This window comes from Moschus berezovskii, chromosome 4, assembly GCF_049115385.1.
Source record: "Moschus berezovskii isolate FMDL1 chromosome 4, NW_MosBer_1.0, whole genome shotgun sequence".
In the NCBI taxonomy this organism is placed as follows: Eukaryota; Metazoa; Chordata; class Mammalia; order Artiodactyla; family Moschidae; genus Moschus; species Moschus berezovskii.
This window is the reverse complement of record NC_142463.1, coordinates 74269104-74288080: the sequence shown is the minus strand read 5'-3', so window position 1 is coordinate 74288080 and position 18977 is coordinate 74269104. Positions and strand designations below refer to the sequence as shown.

Sequence of the window (18977 nt, the reverse complement as noted above, 5' to 3'; positions counted from 1 at the left end):
ATCCTCACAGCTAAAATAACAACTGGTATAGAAACAATAAAGAATTTTAGGCTTTATAACTTACTATAGGTTTTCTACAGTCAATGCACACCCTCAACATTCACAGGAAAAATATTTTTGATCACTTAATTCCAACTTCATTATGCTAACTTTTCTTCCACAATTCTGTTACCTCTAGTCTGGAATTCTTTACTGCAAATATAAATGAATTACAAAACATGAAAAAAAATCAGGAATGAATTTCCCCCTATTTGAGAATTGTTCATGTAGGCCCATGACATGGCTAAAATGGAGAAATGATAAAGTGAATTTCATTGTTCAGTTACACATAGACAAAGAGTCCAAAGAGAGTCAAGTAGTAGTTATTTTAAAGGAAACTCAGTTGAGATTTCCCTTTCTCATCTCAGATTATAGTCTATATACTTCTCCACCTGAGGATCACCAAATGCTTTTATTAGGACACTAACAGGAGAGAGGTGGAGAAGGCAATGGCAAGCCACTCCAGTACTCTTGCCTAGAAAATCCCATGGACGGAGGAGCCTGGTAAGCTGCAGTCCATGGGGTCACTAAGAGTCAGGCACGACTGAGTGACTTCACTTTTCACTTTCACACATTGGAGAAGGAAATGGCAACCCACTCCAGTGTTCTTGCCTGGAGAATCCCAGGGATGGATGAGCCTAGTGGGCTGCCATCTATGGGGTCGCACAGAGTCAGACATGACTGAAGCGACTTAGCAGCAGCAGCAGCAACAGGAGAGGGGAAGAGAAGTGCGGGATTGAAACAATAGGAGTAATCTGGATAAATCTGAGTGAAATCCCTGCAAATTTGGACCCTGAGAAGTGTCAAACTGCCATGTGGGCACTTCCAGAATTCTCTCTGGGAAATGAGTCCTACTTCTTGAACAGTATTAGAGCTTCTCAACCAGTCTTCCATGGGCCACAGCGTGTGGGTTGTATGTATGCTGAGATACTGTAAGTCTTCAGGGCAGCCAGGCAGGACCCAGAGTTAAAGCAGTGGGGCAAAAAGAGAACCATTTTCTCTGTGGGCCTTGCTATAAAGATTAGAGATGTATTTGTGTTACTGAACCAAACTTAGGCAGTAAAGCCAGTCTACAGACACAGGGTTGTGGTGAAAGAAAGTGCAGTGTTTACTGCAGGACACTAAGTGAGGAGTTTAGGGCAACTAGTGCTCAAAACACCCAAATTCCCCGATGGGTTCCAGGAAAGCATTTTTAAAGGATTTATGAGGGAGGAAAGTCACAGAGTATGTGATTAGCTCACGTGCAATTCTCTGGTTGATGGTGAAGTAACAGGGTGGTGTCACATTATCAACCCTCAGGCTCCAGTAGGTCTAGGGGCTCTGTGCTCCTGGCCATCAGGTAGTTAATTTCTTTTATTTGGTGAGTTTTTTTTAGCATCTACAAAACATTTCAGAACTTGGGTATCAGATACTATTATCTTGGTCCTTCAGAGAGGAGCTAAAGTAGAGGATAAAGGGGAGGGTTCTGTTCTAGAAAAGTCTCATAGCATCCTGCTCAGTTACACTTGCCTAGATAAAAAGATTCAAAAGAGTCTTTGCTATGTGCCCATATCCATCAGCTACACCTAAAGCTGTTAAACAACAAGACCTTCCTTGTTGTTGTTTATGCACTAAGTCGTGTCTGACTCTTTGTGACCCCATGGACTGCAGCACTTCAGGCTTCCCTGTCCTTCACCATCTCCTAAAGTTTGCTCAGACTCATGTCCTTTGAGTCGGTGATGCCATCCCACCGTCTCATCCTCTGTTGTTCCCTTCTCCTCCATCCCTCAATCTTTCCCAGCATCAGGGTCTTTTCCAGTGAGGCAGCTCTTCCTTGGATCTTCCTTGGACATCTTTAAATAAACTACCTGTTTTGCATATAGTCTGACATCACTGTTAGACCGGTATTTCAAGACCTATTGAAAAGAATGAGCCAAATGCCTTTTCTGTCAGTGAAAGAATGGTGATTGAAAAACTTTTCAGACAGAGAAAAGCAGGAAGAGAATATGACTCAGGTATGAATTTCAGTTTAGTTAATATTTTCCTTATCCACATGTGTGTATTTAGGATAGCTTCTCTAATCTCATATAAATGATCTTTTAAGATTTAATATCCTTTTTCTTGTTTAAATATGTATCAAACTCTACAATGGATTTACCATAAAAATAAATCAAGCTACATAATGTCAGAAAATAACACTTTATGCATATGAAGTTCCAGGGCCATGGAAATAGTAATATAAACCCTCAGTGTAATGCCTGTTTTATCATTCTGATGAGATTTAAAATCATGACCTTCTTTTACCTGAAGCATTCAGAATCATTCTGAATAAATGCTGAAACGATGGGCAGGCATTGAAATCTACCTTGACTATGGGTGAACCTTCAAAATTCTCTGAGCCTTAGTTTTTGCATCTGTGAAATGGGGGAAATGCATAATTGGATGGGCTATTGAGAAGGCAAAATGCAACAGTGTTAATAAATTTCCTGAAACAAGGGCCAGCTGCACGTTGGTAGTATCAAAAATAGTAGTATTAATAAAATAATTTGAAAAATCTTGATTAAAACTCTTGTTATATTTGAATAAATGGAGAAGTTAGAATTTTAAATTCAAAAATTTCCTCCCAGTTTAAAATTTAGCAAAGCACATCAATGTGAAAATTTTATTTTTCTTTTGAGTTCTATAGATGAGAGAAGAATTTGTCACCATGAAGTTATTTTGTCTATGAAGATAACTTTCAGTGATAAATAAAGCACTCATACATGTCAGAACAAAACACATTTCCACTGTGAAATAAACTGCCACTGGAGTTACTTGGACTTCAGCCTTCAGAGGAACTGGTTTAGTTCAGCTTTATTTTATTTGTTTGGATTTGTATAGAGTTCTGTCTTTAATAGTAGATGTGAGTTTGCTGCAGAAGTCGAAATAAACCACACGACAAAGAATCTTAATGGGAAGCGTAAGTGTTGGCAACACTATGTGATCTATATCTCAAAAAACAAATTAACACCACACACTTTCAGGATGTATAGACAGAGATCAATGAAAAGATGTTCTTGCAAACGGAATATTGAAAGGCAGGCAATTGTACACTTCTGCCTTCAGCATCTTTCCAATGAAAAGCAAGCTGCATTATAGCAGAGGCTGCTTTTGCTTTTGCTTTTTTCCCCTGAATGCAGGGCTAGTTCAACTTTCAGGTATCACACAAACCTCTCTTGAAAAAAATTGCCATTAGGAATTATACCTATGAACACAATGATGAGAAAAAATAAAGGAACTTGTCTATAGCTGGTCCATTCCAAAAATGGAAAGGAACACTTACTCTCAATCTCCAACACTCTTTTCCCATTCCTCTTTGTGTGGGCGTGCACGAGTGTATGCCTGGGCTCACAAGCATCTCAAGCTCTCTGGGGGAGGAAAACGGTTTCAACACTGGTGGATACGTATACTCACAGATTCTGGAGGGTAACGGCTGTTCCATCTGTAGAAAAATGAGATGTGCTGCAGAACCAGGTTGGGGGAGGTGGTGTCTGGGAATGGGTAGGAGAGGTGAGAGGAAGATGGAGATTCATGCATCATGTACTCTTTCTTTTTTTTAAACTCCCCACCATGCTACAAAGGGGACTAATTTATGCCTCACATCAGTTCATTATATGTATTTGTATCCTTTTCCTGTCATTTGAAGAAAGATTATGCAATTTAGAAAATTCATAGGGATGTTATTTTTTCATCAGAACGCAGTGTTTCGCCCCACGCCTGCTTTGTTGTCAGAAACAGGGTCTCCTCCCAGCAGTTTCTGGGTATGCTGCAGGTGCAGCAGCTGAATATAGGAAAATCTGGAAACCGAGAAGAGGCTTAGGAAATGAATAGGTGCAGTGACAGGGACGATCTTTCCAACAGTGAAAGATGTGACAATGGTCTGGTTTATTGGTCTGTGCCATTAGTCAAAATCTGTGTCCCTGTGAAAGGCAATGTTTTTAAACCACCATCTAATTAGCTTACAAAGAAAAAAAGAAAAACTCTATTGGATAAATTGATAAGTCACACTTTTCGAAAAATCTAAATTGCCTTTTGATTGGTTTTCTGGTAATTGCTATAGGGTAATCGGAAGCTTTCAGCATGTTTTTCCTCTTGTCAAATGCAAAGCAAAACTACAGAATGAAAGCAGCCATTACAAGCAGTTTCGGGGTTTTTTTTTTTTTAAGTCGGTTATAATTAAAGGGTTTGTAGCTGCTGTTATTTTGCTCTGGTCATTACAGATGTGATCAATTTTATGTCTCCCCTCCCAGTTTTTTTTTTTTTTTTTTGTCTGATCATTAAATGTCTTTTTGTAGTGCATATACGTGATATGTCTTCAGGAGGAAAAAGTTTATGAATCAAATGAAACTAAATTTTTATTAAGCTCCATAAGGAAACTGTCCCTTTCCTTAACAAATTTCTCCTTAAACACTTCTGTCCTTGGGGTTTGTTCTATTTTCTCTTACTCTATAATCAGCCAACATCAAAAATATCTTTAATTACAGAAGATAATTAAGGAAACCATTTTTTTCAGGTTCTAGACACCATTCAAAATTTTCCAACTTATGAGGCCTCTTATTTGAAGGTCCCTTGATGACACTTTATTCTTTGAATCAAGAGATGGTGCCTTTGATATATTTTCTAACTACAGAATGATGATTCATCTTCCCATTTTATCGGATGTGCACTTTTGACTTCATTGATACTAACCTGGATGAGATTTTTAGATGTTTGTTGTTTAATTTTCTTTCCAAAAATATAATGAGCATGAACAGAGAAATTAGTTAATGGCTTCAATCCCCCAGCAGGATGTTAGACATGAGGCAATGGCGTTTCCAACTTCTGAGTTAAGTTCTGCACTTTACAGTGATGAGTTTGAAGTGATAATGGAAGATGAAAAAAGGATTTGTGATTACTGGGATAAAGTGCTAATCTGCACCACAGAACCTGCTGCATCCACCCCTAACATTTACTCTAAAATGCTTTCAGCTTTTAAATCCACCCTCCAAAATTAGTAGGGGGTTAAAGTAGAACCCATTGGGAGGTTACATTTATTTAATATTCAGTCCTTTCTTGGATGAAATATTGCAGTCTATCCTCATAGGTATTTGTCAAACCATTAGAGTAATGGTTTATAGCTATTAAATGAAATTGCAGTTCTGTTTGTAAGTTCCATTTACACAGGATAAGCAAAGTGCCTTCATTTAGATTTAAAATACCTGAAATCTTAGCTGCAGCACATGAAGATTATGTAGACGGTTAACTAATTCATCACCATTGTGTGAACCCACTACAGGTGAACCTGTTCTGGGTGTCCGTGCCACACAAAACTCCATTGGGCACCGAGTCACACTGTCATGAACCATGTCATTCATTGGTTCAGAGCTAGAAGACCAGGCACTGGCTGATTTCTTTTTGTGTAATAGCTTACATGCTTTTGTTGTTTTTTTTTTTAGAATCAAATGAAAAGGTGCTTTTAATCATTGGTTCCAGCACAGGAATATTTGATATAGTTCCCTCTGATAATAAATGGAGAATCATGCCTAGAGTTAAAATAAAGCTTTCCTCGGAAGCCTTCTCTGCGCCTTTTCCCCCGTGCTTTTCACTTTATAAGCAATTTGCACAGACACTGCTGAGTACAAAGGAGCTGAGATAAATGAAGTCTTTAGAACTTCACCCTTCTCACTGGGTGATGAGTTTGATTGCTTTCAATAGAAGAGACACTCTTATATTCAAATGATTAATTACCAAAACTCACATTTTTGGTTGGCAAAGATCCTCCAGATCCTGCTCCTCCCTCCACGGAATCAGTTAATGCTATGCTAATGGGCCTCCCAGTTTTCAGATAGCATAAAATGCCCTAGCCAGACACCCCTGGTACTCCAATGTTCATGGCCACCAGGAAAGCCAAGTAGGTTGCCCGAGTTCTAGGCTTCAGACACTGCATTTAGGCTGGCTTCTAGTCAATCCCCCCCAAAAAGAAAAAAATACGGAAAAAATTGTATCAGCTTCTGAATGAGGCTTCTCGTGGGTTCTGGGAAAGTCTTGGATAGTTGTGGCGTTCAAGAGGAATAAACTACTGGGCTTTTGGATTGTCGCAGATCTGTGGTAAACTCTGTTTCCTGGAGACAGACTAGGGTACCTGAGGTTCAGTCCAAACTGAGTGAAGGACTTCCCAGTTACAATAATAACTGCCACCAGTGTAAAGCGTATTTGTTCATCAAGTACTGAATTAAGTGTTTTGCTCACATATGCAGTATACTATTTAATCCTTTCTACAATCCTAACAGGGGCTTCCCTGGTGGCTCAGATGGTTTAAAAAAATCTGCCTGCCATGCAGGAGACCTGGGTTTCATTCCTGGGTTGGGAAGATCCCCTGGAGAAGGGAATGGCTACCCACTCCAGTATTGTTGCCTGGAGAATTCCATGGACAGAGGTGCCTAGGAGGCTACAGTCCATGGAGTTGCAAAGAGTCGGACATGACTGAGCATCTAACACTTTCACAGTCCTTTAAGACTACTGTCATTCTGGTGTCAAAATTTATGAAACTGAGGTTTAGAAATTTTAAACAATTTACTCAAGATTAGGAATTCCCTGGAAGTTCAGTAGTTAGGACTCAGTGCTTTCACTGCCATGTCCTTGGGTTCAATCCCTCGTTGAAGAACTAGGATCCAGCAAGACATGTGGTATTGCAAAAAAAAAAAAAAAAATCATAAAATTAGTAAGCAAATAACAGGATTCAAACCTAGATATTTCTGTTGCCAGGGTTCCAGCTTAATCACCGAAACACTTTATCTGGAATTCAAACTGTTAGAGAATCACCTCTGTTCAAGCAATGTGTTTCAGAAATTCTGTACTCAATGAATTCAAGCGGTATTAAAACTTGTTGTTCAGTCACTTAATCATGTCCAACTCTTTGACACTCCATGGACTTCAGTACACCAGGCTTCCCTGTCCTTCACCATCTCCACAGCTTGCTAAAACTTGGGTGCATTGAGTCAGTCATGCCATCCAACCATCTTGTCCTCTGTTGTCCCCTTCTCCTCCTGCCTTCAATTTTTCCCAGCATCAGGGTTTTTTCTAATGAGTCGGCTCTTCGTGTCAGGTAGCCAAAGTATTGGAGCTTTTTGAGCAACATCTTCCAAAATGAGAGAGGAATCATATGCACCAGAGTTCTCCCAAATGATTTATACTGTGCCCTGCAATATCCCTCAGTTTTAAAAGGTGCAAAAAAACATTTAGAAATAATGAAGTTGTAAAACAGCTTAGTAAAGTGAGGTTCTGTTGAGCATCTGTGGTACTCAAGTTGTAGTCTGGATCAGAAACACCTTGTAAGCTTTTAAAAATACAGATTGCTGGATTGCAGGTCCAGAATTTGAGAATTTGCAATTATAACAAATTCCCAGATGATGTTAATACTGCCGGTCCTCTTTAAAAACCACTGATCTGGAGGTCTTTCTATTCTTCCCTCCTATCTATGGTTTAACGTTCAGTTCAGTTCAGTTCAGTTCAGTCACTCAGTCGTGTCCGACTCTTTGCGACCCCATGAATCACAGCACACCAGGCCTCCCTGTCCATCACCAACTCCCAGAGTTCACTCAAACTCATGTCCATCGAGTCGGTGATGCCATCCAGCCATCTCACTTTCTGTCGTCCCCGTCTCCTCCCACCCCCAATCCCTCCTAGCATCAGACTCTTTTCCAGTGAAGGTTTAATGTTAGAAAAATGAAAAAAAAAGCTCCAATTCCTAAATAAATGGGGTTGATAAGACACCAGTTAACAGAACAAAAATTCAGAGCTGTGACAACACATCACAGTGGGACTAGGATTCTCAGACTCCGGATGACCATGCTCCACACTTTGTTTAAGAAAACTCTTCGCCATAGAGAGATTGTGTCCAGTCCACAGTGTTAGCACTAGCCCTGAGGCAGGTTGGGGGTTGTGTCTGTAATAATGTCACTTTCAACAAGTAAGACACTGAGATAATAAGAAAGGTGCACTCTCAAAGTAACCTGTGGTATTTTTTCTTCTTTGCCCTGAGGAAATTTCAGCTGGGTCTCATGAATTCCTGAAACACTCTTGGCTATTAAGATGGCCTCTGGACATGTTAATCTCCAGGCTGTCTCCTATCAATATTTAAATTACCAAGAACCTTGTAATGTACTTGGTCATTTCCAGGCTCCACACTGCATTTAGATTTCCAGTTTCTCCCCATTTCCCCAGTTCAGGCCTGCTTCTGGTTAGAAGTCTACAGTGAAGGGAAGATGTATAATTATCTTTCCTATTCCCCTACCTGGAAATTCGATTCTTCCCCCCACCCCCCACCCCCATCCCCACTGAGTGGGTGGCCAGTGACATCCCTAGGGTTGAAGAGGTCCTGGAGGAAGGAAGGGAGTATGGGGCAGGAAATTTTACTTTCCTGACACTCATGTGATCTGTGCTGGCTTCCCCTGCCCAGGCTAGTGTTCGAACACTTCTCTCCCACACACTCGGGTGGGACGTGTCACATGGGCAGCCCCTTTCCCTTGGCCTAGTTTGTGGTTCCCCCTCAGCTCCGGCGACTGCGCAGAACACAGCAGCCTGTGCTGGCTGAGGTTCCTTTAGTCCCTGCAGAGAGCCCTCCGGGGCTTCATTTGTAAATGACCGTAGCAGACATTCCTACTACAGATCCCTTATCTGGTCTGTGGGAAAGGGGAACCCCTGACCTGCCATCAGGGGGATTTGGTCCCTTCTCAGATGCACCCCAGACTCTGCTGTCACAGTCACTTTAGCTGGTCTCCAATCTGTAGAGGTTTTCTTTAGGTTTGAATCAAATGCACCAGGCTCCCAGATTCCAGGAACCACTTTGAAATCTAAGTAACGTCTTTGAATCAGCTTTTTTCTTTTCCCACTCTGGACTTAGACAGAAAGGGGTATATTTAAACCTAGTGTTACACAGCCACATAAATCGAAGCTGTCTCATAGGCTACTGTGAAAGCCCTCCCTTTGCTAAACTGACAAAATTACCCATCAGTCACGCCATCCTTGAGTAGCTCACTAAGACAGCAGGTGTGAGAAGACGTAGTGTTTTAGCAGATGGAATCTGTTAGACAAAGGGACACTGTGATATTCCAGAGTTTATTCCTGTGGGACTAGTGCTATCTTGAAATACCAAGAAAATATAGGAAACAACAGCTTTCTATCCTTTCAGGAGTTAAAGCAATTTTACTTTTCTTCAGTGGTTATGGAGCCACCTTAATAAATAATACAGTTTCCTTGGGTTTTAAAGAACCAGGGATATGAACTAGACGACAGACAGAGTACATAGTTTTCTTCTTCACGATAGCTGAGTAAAGACACAAGGTCACCTGTCCTCCTTTGAGAAATATCAATGACATCACAGAATACATAGGCAACTAAATCCTAAAAGGCACTAGAAAACAGGATACACAGGGTGAAGAGAGTGAACCTGTCTGAAAAATATAGAGTGAGGAACGTGTAGGAGATAAATAAACCAAGCGGGACAGACTGACAACAAAAGCCAGAAAGACAAAAGAAAGGACGACGGAGAGTCTTCCAGAGAACCGAGTGGATGTCTGAAAGATTCCAGGGAGAACTGGCTGAAGGGTCACTTATGGCTGCCACGCAACATGGAGCAGTCCTGCTCACACCTGCACCGCTGAGGAACAGATACCAGTAGGAGACGTCTGATACCAAAGGCTGTCAGAGAAGAGTCTGTGACTGGAAACAAACGCCCTTGCTATGGCAACCACGAGGAAGAACTGGGGTGCCCCTGCACCCAGAGGCAAACACACATCACACCCACAGCAAAGCCCTCCCAACAGCATGTCAGCTCTTTTTCTAAACAAATTCTGGGTTAAAGAGGAAATCAAAACTGAAAATACAGACAACGTGGAAAATGATGACAATAACAGCACTACATAGCAACATCTGTGGGATGCTGCTGTGTGCCGTTCTAAAATTAGTGCATGGAATTTCTCCTGAGTTTATTCTGCCATCCTGTTTGTGTTTCTATGACAGACAAACGATGTAGATCTCAAATTCAGTTTTTATGATGAGGCACCTGCATAGATAATAGGGCTTCAAGTTCCACACACCACTTTGGGGTCCCTTTACAAAATTCCTGGCACTAGAGATGTCCTTTCTTGCTATTGTGCTCAGATAGGTGCTCTCAGAATCTGAGGGCAATCTGACTGTGACATCTGTCACCTCATTGATCACCAGGGTTGATCTGGCTGATCTGCAGCTAGGCTGGTGTCCCCCGTCCCCCGCACCACTGCATGTACATCCCTCCTTGAGGTGAATGCTCAGTCGAAGCAGAGAACCTTACCTGATACAGAAGGATCACTCTTCAATCTAAGGTATGTGAGTAGCAGTACTCTTTTGCTAGAATCTCTAAACAAGTTCTCAAGAAAAGTACTTTTAAAAACCTTTCATTTATTTATCTTGGATGGGGAACTTGCCCTATATCAGCTCATTCTGCCATCTTGAAGAGACTGTCTGAATTAATTACAATTTAAAAATATGCCTAAGTGTGATTTGATTATTTACTTTTCCATGTCTCATTTCTTACCACAAGCAATCCAAGTTTACTATTTGCTGTTTCCCAAATCATGTTTTTATTTTGTTGTTGCTGTTACTTATTTCTCCATTCTTTATATATGAAAAATAGATGTTCATCTTTCACGAAACCGTTCAAGCACCGCGTCTCCTGTGAAGCCTCGCTGGGATCCTCCAGAGGAAGTGAGTAGCTCCTCCATGGTTTCATGCACTTATTTATCACAATGGTATGATAGTACTTCTTCTTTTGTTCTGTGATTACCTAGGTGCCAGTGTTCTCTCTAGGCTATCAGCTCCCTTGAGAGATTGCTGCAATCTAAATAATTTTCTGGAACTGCCAACACCCAGCATGGTACAAAAAGTAGGTAGCCATAAACGAGAATAAATGAATGACTCCCCAGGTAGAAGAGCAAGTAGTTATGTAAAGGAAAAGCACATCCTGCCCAATCGACAGCAGTAGACATTCCTAGCAAGTAATGAAAATTGGTTGGAAAAAACTCAGATGCCTAGGGTCAAATGCACAATGTACTGAGAAGTCATTTCAATATATTAGTCAAAGCAGAAACTTGGTTTGTAATATGATTTCTTGTAGCAACGCTTAAAATTAATTGGAAGGAAGAAAAGGCTAAAGGTTAAAGGGGTCATTGAGGAGTAAATGGCAAACTTCAGAGTTCCTAAGAAAGGTGTGTAGGAAAGCCCTTAGGATGGTTAATAAACTCTAATAATCCTTCCAACCTTCTCCCACAAGCTCCACAGGATGCAATTACCATCCTGCCACTTCTACCTGGAGTCTCTGAAATATCCACAGCTTGCCCATGGGCTGTCAGGTTTTAAAGTGTAGCAATAGCTTACAAAATAGCCCAGGAACAGTTACTAAGTGTTCACCTCCTCCTTGAATTTCAGGCATACTTGCCTTCCCCATGAAACCCCCTAGACTGCTCTTGATACATTATTCTGAATGATATTTATTGGGAACTTCCAATAAAAAGAGGTATTATTCTCATCAATACAAATAACAATGCATGACTTTTCTAAAAAGATAATTATCAACCTGCTGCTCAAAATGTAACAATGAGTTTATTGTTCCACAATGTTGACATTTGAAAAACAAATGTGACTAACAAAGTTATCAGAAAATTTGTAGGTGCTAAAAAAAATGTATTGAATGAATGACATTAGTATATTTTAATGATTTGGGATGGTCTCAGGTTGAAGACATTCTGAATTATAGTCCTTATTTATCCCTTAATATAAGTCATATACAATAGATCCCCAGTATCTAAGAAATAGTTGCTTCCAGCTGTAAACCAGTTCAATCAGAGATTTTTAAGTGGAATCTTTTAAATACTCAAAAATCATTTATCTTACCCCATATTCAAGTGAATTAGCAAGATCAAAGTTATATTTAGAGTCTGTAAGTGAGTAAAAATAGATTATAAAAGCATACATATTAGGTGGTACCATGAGCAGCCCACCAGGATCCCCCCTCCCTGGGATTCTCCAGGCAAGAACACTGGAGTGGGTTGCCATTTCCTTCTTCAATGCATGAAAGTGAAAAGTGAAAGTGAAGTTGCTCAGTCGTGTCCGACTCTTCGCGACCCCACAGACTGCAGCCCACCAGGCTCCTCCATCCATGGGATTTTCCAGGCAAGAGTACTGGAGTGGGGTGCCATTGCCTTCTCTGATACTATACATTAACCGATAAAATACTCCTACACTAAAATCCTAAATATCCAGATTCTTTGATAATCATAATTTCTGGTTTATTGGCTGTTATAATTAATGAAAAATAACTATACCCACACCATAACTACATCACCAATTTTCAAAGAAAGATAATAAAATGTACTTATGGTTGACTTAAAATAATTTTACTTGTGGATTCAGGTGTTACTTTAAGGCATCGTGTATGTCAAGCTTGTCAATATAAACTTTAGCTATCAAATAATTATGCTGAAGAAGAGATTTGTTCTCTTTATATTTCAAAATGAATGGTATTTTATTAACTATTCATCAGCCCAAGTCAGACTTCACCCCAAATACAATCTAACTAACCAATTAACAACGTGAGAGCCAGAAACATATTTATTTGGGAACTTAAAATGAAGTGATTGGAGATTTTTTTTAAACATGAAAGTTTAAAATGATGGGGCATATTCAGTAGGCACAAAGTAATCTTAGAAGATGTAATAGATCTCTAACAACCCACAGGATAAAGTGATTTAATGTGCATTCAGTGGGCTTGCCAGGGTCACCATATTGCTAAAGTTAACTCTACTTGAACCTGGTGTTTCTAATCTTATTTTCTTGGTATTTTCTGTCTGGTTCTGTCTTTCTACTTCCCTGATTGGCTTTTATCTTCTTGACTCTTCTCCTACCAGGTGGTAAACAAATCCCTGCTGAGTGGTAAACAAACCTCGAGGCTAGGAGGGCCTCTGGGAGTTGCAGCTGCCACAGTTATAAAAAGAAGTCTAAACTCTTAAAGTGATGAAGAACCTTTAAAGGAAGTGAAGAGCAAAGCCTTGAAGTTTTTCTGCAGTTTCACCATTTGTACTAAAGATGGCTGAAAAGAAGTCAATAAGAGAGAAAGATAGCTACAGGCAATAGAACATGGAGAAGAGCTATTCAAAGCAATGATCTTCAAACATCTTCTCTTTGAAAGAAATAACAAAGTCCTAAGTCAAATATTATTTCACTGGCAACCACTACAGTTTATGCTATTGTAATAAGTATTTTTGTTAAATTTCTATGCTGGCTTGAAGTTTACAGAGCTCTTTCCCATATATTATTTCATTTGCTGGTCACAACCTGCCCCAAACTCCCTTTGTGAGATTCTCCCTAATCCTTTCTCCACCTGTCTCAGGGTCATCTGACCAGATCCAACACATTATTATCTTTAAACCTTCATCTTTAAATGTTCACTGTGATCCTCATGTTTATGCATTTCAAATTTCCTCTTGCCATTGACCTATCTGAAACTTATTTGGCCTCTAAGATCAAGCTCATAATACTACTTCTGAAAAGCCTTCTCCCTAGTGAGTCACCTGAGGAATCTCACCTTCTTTTGTGTACTATGACAATCAATGACCATTAATGTCACTTAATAACAATTATGTTCTGTGTCTCATTAGATCTGTCCTATTATCGTCATTTTGAAATCTTCTATTATTTGAATTCTTCCCACCAGGTCTGACCTCCATAATTGAACTATAAATCTCATGACATCAGGACTGAGAACATGAACAGTTAATTTGCACAAGGTACAATCAAGAGCCCCTCCGACAGTGTAAGCCCTGGTGGCAGAATATTAGGAAACAGAGGTGATTCATGGACAATTAGTGTCTCCAGGGAGCAGGGAGCAGAATGGAGAGTTCATGCATTCCTCTGCCACATGTGTTGTTCTACTTAAAAGTAAGTTTCTTAAAAGTAGAGACCCAGCTTTATTAATAGAATGTATTTCACTGAATTAAACCAGAAATAAGGAAATAAGGAGGAAGGTGGTCAACCAATAATTTAGAAACCAGAGTAGACAGTAAAGCATGCCAACAGTAAGTACTAGGAAGATAGGACTAAGTAAACAAGGGAAAGAAATTCTGGAAACAAAAAAAGTAGTCATGTGGCAGGACAAATGATAAACGCTTAGTTGAAATCTCCAAACAAATGGCTTCAGACCTAAGTGGGAAGAATTCAGAGATCTAAGAGTCAATTGAATGACAAAGTGTTTTGGACAGGAGAGATATGAAGGACTTCCATCCAGGACTGCTTGTCATAGTATTAAAGACCATGGAATAGAACAGGTCAGGAAGTAGAATATGTGTTTTCTATAATTGGAATTCTAGCAAAGTGGACTGCCTACAGCAAGGACTCAATAGACATGTACTCAGTTGAGTTATTGAGGTATAGACATTATTTTGTGTGTGTGTGTGTGTACGTTTGTATTACCATGTCAAGGTTTACTATTTATTCTAAGGTTGACAGGTCAACCTGATTCAGGCAGGAAAAGCTTTTGTCAGTGTGAGAAGAATCCAAAGTGGGAAGCAGACAGTACATACCACATCCTACCCTCGCTATGGCACAATTCTTGGGAGTCTATCATTTGCCGTTCCTTCTTCTTTAACTTATATGTTAGAAATTCACCACTCAGTTCAAGACTTAGTTGTCTCTAATGACTCCTTGAATCATGGAACACACTCTGATGGTTATTAAAATGTTGAGGCAAGTAAACTGAGTAGCAGATGCATGTCAGTAGACCCATGGAGACTTTTACCTAATGAAGTAATGTACTAAAAGCAATGATCACAATTTTTGGTAACAAAAAATTTAATTGCAGAAAGTTATTTTAAAAAATGATTGTATTGTTAAAATCTACAATGTCCAGTTTCCAAAGTTACTCTCATCCTAGCATGCTTTTGTAAAATTCTATGTAGGTGAGAAATTTGTTATTGTGCTTTGATGGCTTTTTCCAGTGTTATGTATTATTGCATACAAATTGCTACCCAACAATTAGAAGCTTAAAATAACAGTATACATTTTTTATCTCTCAGAGTTTCTGTGGGTCAGGAATCTGAGCATGGCTTAGCCGAGTGGTCTGACTGAGGATCTTTTATGAGGTTGCAGTCATGACATTGGCCAGGGCAGCTATCATCAGAGTTTTGACTGGGGTTGGTGCATGCACTTCCTCATGGCTGGCAAATAAGTGCTGGTTGCAGATGCCTCATATTGCCGTATGGGCCTTTCCAACATGGGAACACTGGAGAGTCCTTATAACATGGCAAGTGATTCAAGGCAGAGTGGCAATGTCTCATGTGATGTATCTCAGAAGACATATACCTTCACTTCTCCTGCATGCTATTGACCATAAAGGCAACACTAATATAATGTGGATAAGGACTATACAAAAACATCACTGAGGGCCCATCTTGGAGGCTGGCTACCTCACGTGTGATATAAACTGATAAGCAAAAAAATTAAAAAATCACTTTTTGGCAAGGTATATTTTTCAGAAATATTCAGTTAAAATAGTGTCTAAAAATAGTGCTTTTAGCTATCTCTGTACTATTATTCTCAAAGACTTGGGAGTAAAGAAATTGAAATAAGTAATTTTTAAGTCATCAAATTCTTTAAAAAGTTATTTAAGAAGAACCAATGGAGTGGACAATAAAGTTTTCACCAGAAAGTGTGGTGAGAAAATGTCAGCCTCCTTTGCTGGGTTGGGAGCACCAAGAATTTCAGAGACCCATTGTGAACCATGGCTAAAACCAGCACAAGTTTATCACAAAGGGGCCCTAGTCAGAGCTAAACAATATTCATGTGTCTTCATAGTAAGAAATGGGAATCCTCCTTCTTTCCTTCCATAAAAATGGAAATAGGAGATTTTGTAATACAAACTGACATTCATTAACAGTAAAAGATAATTACTTCAAATTGACTAAACTTCTGACAAAATGCTTCTCCATTATATGGAACATTACAGCTGAGATGGATTGAGCCCAGAGAGTAAACCAGAATCCCAAGGGTTAAAAATATTTAGCATTCAATTGCTAGTTCACTTCTTGCCCTCTGATAACCAGGAACAAAATTGCTTTTCTGTTGCATAAAGTATCTTTCAAATTCAATTGCTTATCTCCTCATTCATTCAAGAAAGAGAGACCTCAGATTTACAGGAACCAGAGCCCATAATACAAATATAGTATATTAAACATACAGCAGACATCTTCGGAAAAATAACCAAAACACAGTCTATTGATTTTAACCTTCTATATCAAGGTATTCTCCAGTGGTCTCAACTGGATGCTGGCTATGAGAAATTCCAATTATTTGAATTTCTATATATAGGATAAGCATTTAGTTATCAACACACACCATAAAACATATTTTCATCTGTTATTAAAGCACTATTACTATGTGGAATTGAATGCATTTCTACTGTGAACTCAACTGCCAGTGAAGCGGGCAAGGCGGTTTTTTCTGTAGAGATTCCCTTTGCAGACCTGTTTTATGAGCACAGTCCTGTAGCAACCTTTGGATTAGCTTTTGGATAGATAAAATAAAACATCATGAAGAGATTTTTGATAGTCCTTCTTCTTCCCTCACTCCCTTTCTCCTCCTCATATGCAACTTTTCATTGCCTTGGTTTTAATGAGCTGATTTATTGTTAAAAATTGCTTTTCTATGGTAATCACTGTGCCTGATTACTGCAAGCCTGTAGAAAGCCTTCTGGGGCAGGGCGATCTCTTACAGAGTCCTGAGCGCACTTAATCTTAGCAAAATACCAAACAGTGGGGCTGAGATGTACATGACTTCTTATTGCACTGATTTCAATTTTGATTAAAACAAGTTTGCAGACTAGGAAATGGAGCCAAATTAAATGTATTTTTAGAATGGCATGGAAGTTAGTGATATCAGTGTTTGCTAGAATCTCCTAAAGAGCATCACTGCTCTTCATGGTTCAGAGACCAGCAGAATTGGAGCAGGATGGAGAGAAGAGACAAGCAAGAGGACCAGAGGGAAAGGAGAGCTGGTTTCATCAGGAAGGTTAAAAAAAAATTCTAATTCATATGCTATTTCTGCAAGAACTGAGCAGTTGATTTCTGAGAAAGCTTCATGGGTTTCCCATGCACTTCTATGGATGATTTGCCCATAGTTGAGTGGCTCAGAAGGGCAAAGAAAGCCAGGCTCAGGGCTTTAATAGGTTTAACTTTCATTTTACTGTAAAACTTTATAAGTCTTACGGTTTATATCAGATTATAAAAGAAACTAAAAGTGCAGAAAATGAAGTTTAAAAAGAAGAAAAAGTCCCAGAATAACAACTACTAACAACCTTGTGCTTCTTTTCCAGTGTTTTCTGTGTGAATAAAAATCATGCTATCTACACAATTCTTTATCCTATGTTGTTCACTAATATTATCATTCCATTTCAGTATTGTATAACAATTATTTGATGTCTTTAGCTATGAAATAATTAATCACACAAATGTACCACAATTTCTTGACCATTTTGGTCTCATTTAATGTTTTACCTTTAAATATAATGTAAAATTCTTCAGTAAACAACTTTGTATATACATTTTCTTACTTTTGTTCTCTTAGAAAGGATTTCTAAGTTAGGAATATATAACTGCAATTTATTTTGGTAAAGACATTCTCCAAAATGATCATTTGCTCAATAAATAATTTAAAGGATATGAAATCTAACCAAGCTCAGAAAAGCTTGTGCCCAAATTTATGGCAAAATGCCTTGGTCACATTTATGCCTTGGTGTACTTGCTTTTATTTTTTTAACCCTTTCTTTTATTCAAGTATAATTTGTGTACAATGAAAAGTTCAGATTTTAAGTTTGATGAGTTTTGACAAATGAATTATCCATGTAACTGTGACCACATATATACCCACATAACCATATCCTTATTAATATAGCATATTTCCATCACCCCATAAAGTTCTCAAATGCCCCTTCTCTGTCAACCTCCACACCCAGAAGAAATTACTGTGATTTTTTTTTTTTTACTCTAGATTAGTTTTACCTGTTGTAGATCTTCATACACAATGTTTTCTTATGTGTCTTGTTTCTTTCCTTCAGTATAATGTTTTTGAGATCCATTCATGTTGCTGCATATATCAGTATTTAATTCCTTTTTATTGTTTCTTTTTTTTTTCAAGTAGATGATTTTAAGTGGCTTAAAAACTTAATTTTATTTATTTTTTACAATTTTTATTGGACTGTAATTGCTTTAAAATGTTGTGTTAAGTTTCTGCTGTACAATGAAGTAAATCAGCTATGTAGATACATGTATCCCCTCCTTCTTGGACCTCTCTACTCCTCCCCACAACCCATCCGACTCATCTAGGTCATCAAAGAATATAAAGCTGAGCTTCCTGTGCTTTACAGCAGGGTCCAATTAGCTATCTATTTTACACACGTTATGAGAAGACAATGGCAACCCACTCCAGTACTCTTGCCTGGGAAATCCCATGGATGGAGGAGCCTGGTGGGCTGCAATCCATGGGGTCGCAAAGAGTCGGACTCAACTGAGCAACTTCACTTTCACTTTTCACTATCATGCACTGGAGAAGGAAATGGCAACCCACTCCAGTGTTCTTGCCTGGAGAATCCCAGGGACGGGGGAGCCTAGTGGGCTGCTGTCTATGGGGTCACACAGAGTCGGACACGACTGAAGCAGCTTAGCAGCAGCAGCAGCAGTATATATATGTTTTTATTGTTGAGCAGTAATGTATGACTATACTAAATTGGTCTGTTCCTTCTCCTGCTGGTGGAAATTTGGGTTGCTTCCTGTCAGGGGACAGCTAAAGCTGCTCTGAAATTCTCTTTAGACATATGATTTCATTTTTCTTGGGTACACACCTAGGATTACAATTTCTGG

At 39.1% G+C, this 18977-nt stretch overlaps 1 long non-coding RNA gene across 1 annotated transcript; it reads left to right on the top strand.

Moving 5' to 3' along the window:
- Positions 1-1979: 1979 nt before the first annotated feature.
- LOC129541083 (uncharacterized) lies at positions 1980-17472 on the top strand. Its single transcript, XR_008682762.2, has 4 exons — positions 1980-2033; positions 10261-10397; positions 10709-10779; positions 12978-17472. It is a non-coding gene; the product is annotated as an uncharacterized LOC129541083 (long non-coding RNA).
- Positions 17473-18977: the final 1505 nt, after the last annotated feature.